This window comes from Onychomys torridus, unplaced genomic scaffold (genome assembly GCF_903995425.1).
Source record: "Onychomys torridus unplaced genomic scaffold, mOncTor1.1, whole genome shotgun sequence".
NCBI classification, from domain to species: Eukaryota; Metazoa; Chordata; class Mammalia; order Rodentia; family Cricetidae; genus Onychomys; species Onychomys torridus.
Window position 1 is genome coordinate 206 of NW_023412061.1, and position 6,566 is coordinate 6,771.

Here is a 6,566-nt window from a genome sequence, read left to right on the forward strand (position 1 = left end):
AGGTCAGGGTCACCTGAGCTTTCCCTCCACAAATCCCTCCCTCCCTCTCCACCTGCCTTTCTGTCTTTGATCCATGATCCTAATTATATTTTTATTCATTCATCAAACATTTATTGGGTCTGAATGTCTGCTGGATCCCAGGCACTGAGGTCACCATCCCTCACAAGACACAGATGGCAGCATCGGGACAGAGATTGTCACCTTCTTGGGCTTCAAACATCTCAGCTAAACTCCTGGAGCTCCTGACTCGAGGTCACAAAGCTAGAAGAGAAAACTGCAGGGTCCGGATGAAAACCAGAGCAGGGATGAAGTAATTTCATCTCTGGTGTTCCCACAATCTATTTTTTAAAGATTCATTAATTTTATGTCTATGAGTGTCTCTTGCCTGTATGTTTTTGTACCATGTGCCTATCTGGTGAGCACAGGAGCACTGGAAGTGAGTGGATGGTGTGAATCACGGTGTGGGTACTGGGGTTTGAACCCAGGTCCTCTGCAGAGCAGCAAGTGCTGTCAACCCCTGAGCCATTTCTGCAGTCCCTGGACCACTTTTTTTTTCTTTTTCCAGAGCTGAGGACCGAACCCAGGGTCTTGTGCTAGCTAGGCAAGTCCTCTACCACTGAGCTAAATCCCCAACCCCTGGACCACTTCTTTTAAATACACTATAATCTCCAGCAAACTCAGCCTGTAAATCCCTGAGTCACCCCTGGAGGCAGCAGGAGGATTCCCAGAGCCAGGGAGGGAGAGGGGACCTTGGGCAGACACAGATCCAACAGGACAGATCTGAGATGAGACCCTGTGGATCCCTCCTCTCTGCCCATCCTACAACCCTGGTTAGAGTCTGAAAGATGGAAAGAAGGAGACAACCTCCAGGGAGGGCCTGGAAGGAGGCAGGAGCTCAGGAGACTGAAGTTCATGTTCTCAGCCCACAGTCACCTGAGTACAGTGGCTTAGTTGGCCTTGGGGGACAAGGATGGACAAACACCTCTTAATGCTGTCACTCAGGGACCCCAAAGGGGGATGAGACAGGCACCACTCACAGGAACAAGAACAGGCCAAGTCCTCCACACAAACTAAAAAGACAAGAAATAAACAGAGAATGTGGGGAAGAGCCATGGTCAGGTCAGAGCCCAGGCTGACCTGTCACAGCTGCCCTGGCTGCTCACAGTCCTGGGGACAGGACAAGGCTCTGTCCTCCCAGTGTCCCTGTGATCACAGACTCTCAGAATGTGGTTTCAAGTGATGAAGAGAACAGACCAGGAGGTGACATAGCTGAGGAGGGAACATGTCACAGCTAGCAATGGACTGAGCTCCACCTAGGGACAGCCCTGATCACACTCAGCTCCCACAGCCTCATCTTGTCCACCAGATAAACACAGCACAATGAACACAGATTCTGGAAGTTTCTCATGATGCCATTTATTTCCTCCACAAACTCTAAGTATTTCAATCATTTTAATTTACCCGCCAATCAATCTGTCAGATCAAGGACGTGAATAATCAGTTGACATTCAGATTCTTATTTTCAGTGGGGAGTCAGGGGCTGCAGCTCAGGGCAGCCATGGAGGTGACAGGATGCAGATGTCCCCTCCTGTCTGCTGGACAAGGAAGGTTGGCTGTGGAAGGGAATATAACAGTGCAGGGACAGGGTCCTGTGTGTGCAGGGGTGGCTGGGCTCCCAGGTCTTCACATGGAGCCCTAGGGTCACAGGGAACATCAGACTTGTTGCTGAGAGTTACTGAGGGGCCTGGATGACACAGAGAGACCTGAGCACATCTCTGTCACTGGTCAGGCCGTGCAGCTGTCTTCACGCTACAAACAAGAGTCATGAACAATCACTCTGAAGACAACATCCCAACAACTCACTACTCACTCAGAGGGGATTCCTGGAGTCCCGGAACCCCAATCACGTCCACTAGGCCCCTCCCCAATTCATAACCCGGAGTGTCCCTTTACAGTCTGGGAGAGACACATCAGAGTTCTGGGCACTGTCCCTGCCTGGGTAAAATTACATATAGTCACAGGAAGGTGACAACATGGCCTCTAGAAGATTTCACTGTAGGAGGTATTATGGGTTGGCATACTCCAGCTTCAACCCCTGGGCTTCAGAGACAATCCCACTCCCACATTTACCTGGAGCTGGAGTATAGATCCCTCTTTTTCTACCTGTGAGAAGAAAAGCTGTGAGAGACCAGAGAAGACCCCGACCCTAGGAAGGTTCCAGAACTGACAGCAGACCCAGGTCAGAGACAGGAGCAATGAGGGCTGTGGATGTTCCCCTTAATGAGGCAGAGCACCCTTCTGAAAGGGGCTGAGAGTGAACCAGACCCTGTCCTTTCCTACCTGTGATTCTCCTCCTTCTCACAACAGCCACCACAGCTCCAATGATGGCCGCAGCTCCAAGGAGACCCAGGACAGCAATGATTGTCACGATGGGGACAGTGGACTCAGGAGGCTCTGGAAGGGAAGGTTGCAGGGGAAGGTGAGGGTCATGACCCCAGCTCTCAGCCCTGACCATGCTCAGGCTCTCCAGAAGACTCCAGTTTTCCCTGACCCCAGCTCTGCACCCACACCCTCCTTACCCCATCTCAGGGTGAGGGGTTGTGTCAGCCCCTCATGGTCCACATGGCATGTGTATTTCTGCTCCTCCCCAGAAGGCACCACCACAGCTGCCCATGTCTGGAAGGTTCCATCCCCAGAAGGTCTGGTCTCCACCAGCTCCATGTCCTGAATTAGATCCTCCCCATCCGTCTGCCAGGTCACAGAGATCTCAGCAGGGTAGAAGCCCAGGGCCCAGCACCTCAGGGTGCCATCTCCTTTCAGTATGGGGTGATGGGTCACATGTGCCTTTGGGGATCTGTGTGGAAGATTTAAGAAATCCCACATTTAAACAAGATAAACTGAAATCTCCACAGACAAAATTAAACCAATGATTACACTAAACTGTGTCTGTTGGACAATTCTGTCATCACACTAGTGACCTCAGGTAGAGCTGGTCCCCTTATCACAGAACTGCACATTTTCCTGGGGGGACTCAGTAGCTAAGAGAGAATCCACATGAGCCAGCAGGTCAACATGGCCTTCCTCATGTGATGTTCTATAGAGTAAGTTAGGTGGTAAAAGATGAGAAGGAATGGAAAATAATTAATATGTTACTAATTCATATAAAAATAAGAAATCGAGTACAAGAGCTACATGAAGGATGTTACCAATTACTGCTGTCAACATTGAGGCACAACCACTGCGGCCATGTCGCTGACCAGCCCTAACTGTCTGTCCATGTAAACAGCCATCACCTAAGTGTGCAGCACACATGTGGTGAACCTCTGACACTCAGCCAGAGAAAATGACTCCCCAAGCCCTGCCTCTGGGGGACAAGATACAAGGTATTGTCACCAGGACCCCTGGAAGTGTGCTGTAGAGCCCAGTACAGCACTCACTGGGACACAGCGGTGCTCACAGGGGTGTGTGGATCGTCCCTGTCACTCCTGTCCTGGAGCTGCAGAAGACCCGTCTCTGAGGAAGTTCAATTCCTAATCCACTGGGGAACACTGTGACTTGTTGGGGCAGAGGGAGAGCAGGAGGGCTCTGGATGTTAATATGACAGGAAATAGTCTAAGCTCACAGGAACCTTTCTGGTTTAAAGGAAACACTGAAGTGTCTAATTATCCACATTAGCAGTTCCCCCTGGATCCTGTGGGGACTGATACAAATAACATCAGGGGAGAGAGAAGCAAGATCACCCCAGTGAGGGGAAAACAACCTGACTAAAAGCAAGATGAGCACTTCAAAAAAAGTTAAAAAACAAAAACCACGAAAGAAAGAAAAGAGCCAGGCTGTGGTCGCCCAAACCTTCAATCCCAGCTCTCAGGAGGCAACGCGGGGCAGATATCTGTGAGTTCGAGTCCAGCCTGGGCTACAGAGTGTGTTCCAGAAAAGGCACAAGCTACACAGAGAAACCCTGTCTAGAAGAAAACAGAAACAAAAAAACAAACAAAAAAAACTAAACAAAACAAAACAAAAGAAAGAAAAGCACAAACACACACACACACACACACACAATTTAGTATTTGTCCAGGGTCCTGCATAAGTGCTCACGTGACCATTCTGTCAATAGACGGAATTGGGGTGCAGAAGGGATGACCTCACCCACAGGAACCTGGGAGAATGTATCTTTGCAAAGCTCTAGAAACTGGGTGAACCAGCCCAGGGCGTGTCCATGTCTCCCAACAGGTAAAGGAGACTCCCTGTCCTGCTGTGTAAGGTTGACACACACAGACGACAGGACTCAGTTTCCACAGCCCCTGGTGTGGGCAGAGACCCCGGCCTGGGAGCAGCCATGGCTGACAGCAGCTGCAGGAGACCCAGGGACACCGTCTGTCCTGAGACAGGGGCAAGACCCCAGCTGAGGGCTTTCTTCTTCCTCAGGACTGATCCCAGCCCGAGGCAGAGGGAGGAGCTGCCCGCGGCCCTGCACCTGTGCGCTGCAGCGTGTCCTTCCCGATCTCCAGGTATCTGCGCAGCCACTCCATGCACTCGCCCTCCACGTAGGCCCTCCATCCCTCTGCAACACCAGCCTGCTCCCACTTGCGCCGGGTGATCTGCGCCGCCGTGTCCGCCGCCGTCCACGTCGTCAGGTCGGCGTTCAGGGCGATGTAATCGCGGCCGTCGTAGGCGTATTGAGTGTACCCGCGGAGAAGGCGCCCATCCGACCCCATGTCACAGCCGTACATATCCTGGAAGGTGTGAGAGCCTGCGGGGACCCCGCGGTCAGCCCCGCCCACACGCCGCGGCCCCGCCCACCCGCGGACTCCTCTAAACCGAAAGGGAACCCATTCCCGGTCCCCGACTCTCCTCCCGAACCTCAGACTCGGGGCGACTCCGACCGGACGTAGGGACGTGGATGGGTCGTGACCTCCACCCGCGGTCACTCACCGCCCTCGCTCTGGTTGTAGTAGCGGAGCGCGTTCCTCAGGTTCACTCGGTAATTCTGCTCGGCCCTTGGCTCAGTGTCTGTTCCCTCCCAATACTCCGGCCCCTCCTGCCTCCATCCACGGCGCCCTCGGTTCTACCCTCGGAGTCTCCGCGTCGCTGTCGAAGCGCACGAACTGCGTGTTGTCACGTAGCCGACGATGATGAACCGGGGCTCCCCGCGGCCGGGCCGGGACACGATGGTGTGGAAATACCGCAGCGAGTGCGAGCCTGGGGGCGGCGCGCGGTGAGACCCCGACCCTCCTCCGGGACCCGGCGGGTGCCGGGGGGCGCGAGGGGAGCGGGGCGGGGGCTCGGGCCGCGGGTGGAGACGGGCGGGAGGGTCTGGCCGGGCGACGCGGGGCCGCGGCTTCCCGGGGCCGCCCCCGCCCTCCCCGCAGGGTCGTGTCCCTCCGACCCCGCACTCACCCGCGCGGGTCCAGGTCGGGGCCAGGGCGGCCGCCAGCAGCAGGACAGCGTGCGCGGGGACATCGCCCCATCTCGGATCTGGGGCGTCTGAGTTCCGCTCCGCGTTGGACTTTATAAACCCGTGACCGCGGCGACGCTGATTGGTTGTCCGGATCTCGCACCCAATGGGGTGAGAACAGGAACCTTGTCATCAGTGTCCGGGCGAAGGACCCGCAGGTCGGCTGGAGAAGTGAAACTGGGGACCTGGGGACCCAGCCCTGGGCTCCCACCCAGACCTCACCTCCTGGGGACTGAGACTTTGCTGAACCCTGTGCTGCGGACGGAGCGAGCGATGTTTGTCATGGTGTCTCTGAGCCGCCTAAGGACAACTGTCTCCTCAGGTTAGTCAGGATGAAACCTAAGAGCATGGAGCCTTCCAGGGAAAAATACACAGAGCACTTAAAGTGAATGTTCACGGAAACGGGTGTGTCGGAGTCCTGGTGACGGTGTGGGGCTGCCGTGGACTCCTGCATCGGGAGGTGACTGGAGTTGTTTCACAGCTCTGCTCAAGGACTTTTGACCCCGTGTTATATGTGACTCTCTGTCCCTACTCACCTCTGCTTTCACTTTTCCACTTCTGTTATGTGTGGCAGATTTGAAGACATCAACTCAAAATCCACAGAAACAACAAAAAATAATAATAAATTTAATGTTTCTCCGCTCTACTGAACAGGGATGAAACCTCAAATCCCCAGTGTGTACCTCTGCCATGAGAATCACCTCTGCCCAGTGTCCACCCTGCACAGGCCTGAGGAGACTCAGGAGCCAACTCAGTTATCAGACCCAGGCTCCACAGGCCTGTGACATACATGTCCCTCATCTCATCAGCTCATGGACGTGAGTGAAGGTCAGAGAGAGAGAATGAGAGGTCACAGGTTATGTAACTTCTAATACACTGTCATCATTATTCTGCTTTATTATTCTCTACAGTTCCTCTCACTGTGATTTACTCACTAAGCAATGTACCATGGCAGTGTGTGGACACAGGCAACCGTATAAGGAAAATGATGATGCTGGTCTGTTACTCTTAGCATCTGAGTAATTAAACTGAGGAAAAGGGATGAGCTCTATGTAAAATCTACCAACTTCTAGTGTCTTAGTGTGGTGGTTTGGAAATTAAATGGCCCCCA

General features: G+C 53.7%; 1 pseudogene; it reads right to left on the minus strand.

Moving 5' to 3' along the window:
• Nucleotides 1-1,936: 1,936 nt before the first annotated feature.
• LOC118575470 lies at nucleotides 1,937-5,739 on the minus strand (annotated as a pseudogene).
• Between the last annotated feature and the right edge of the window lie 827 nt (nucleotides 5,740-6,566).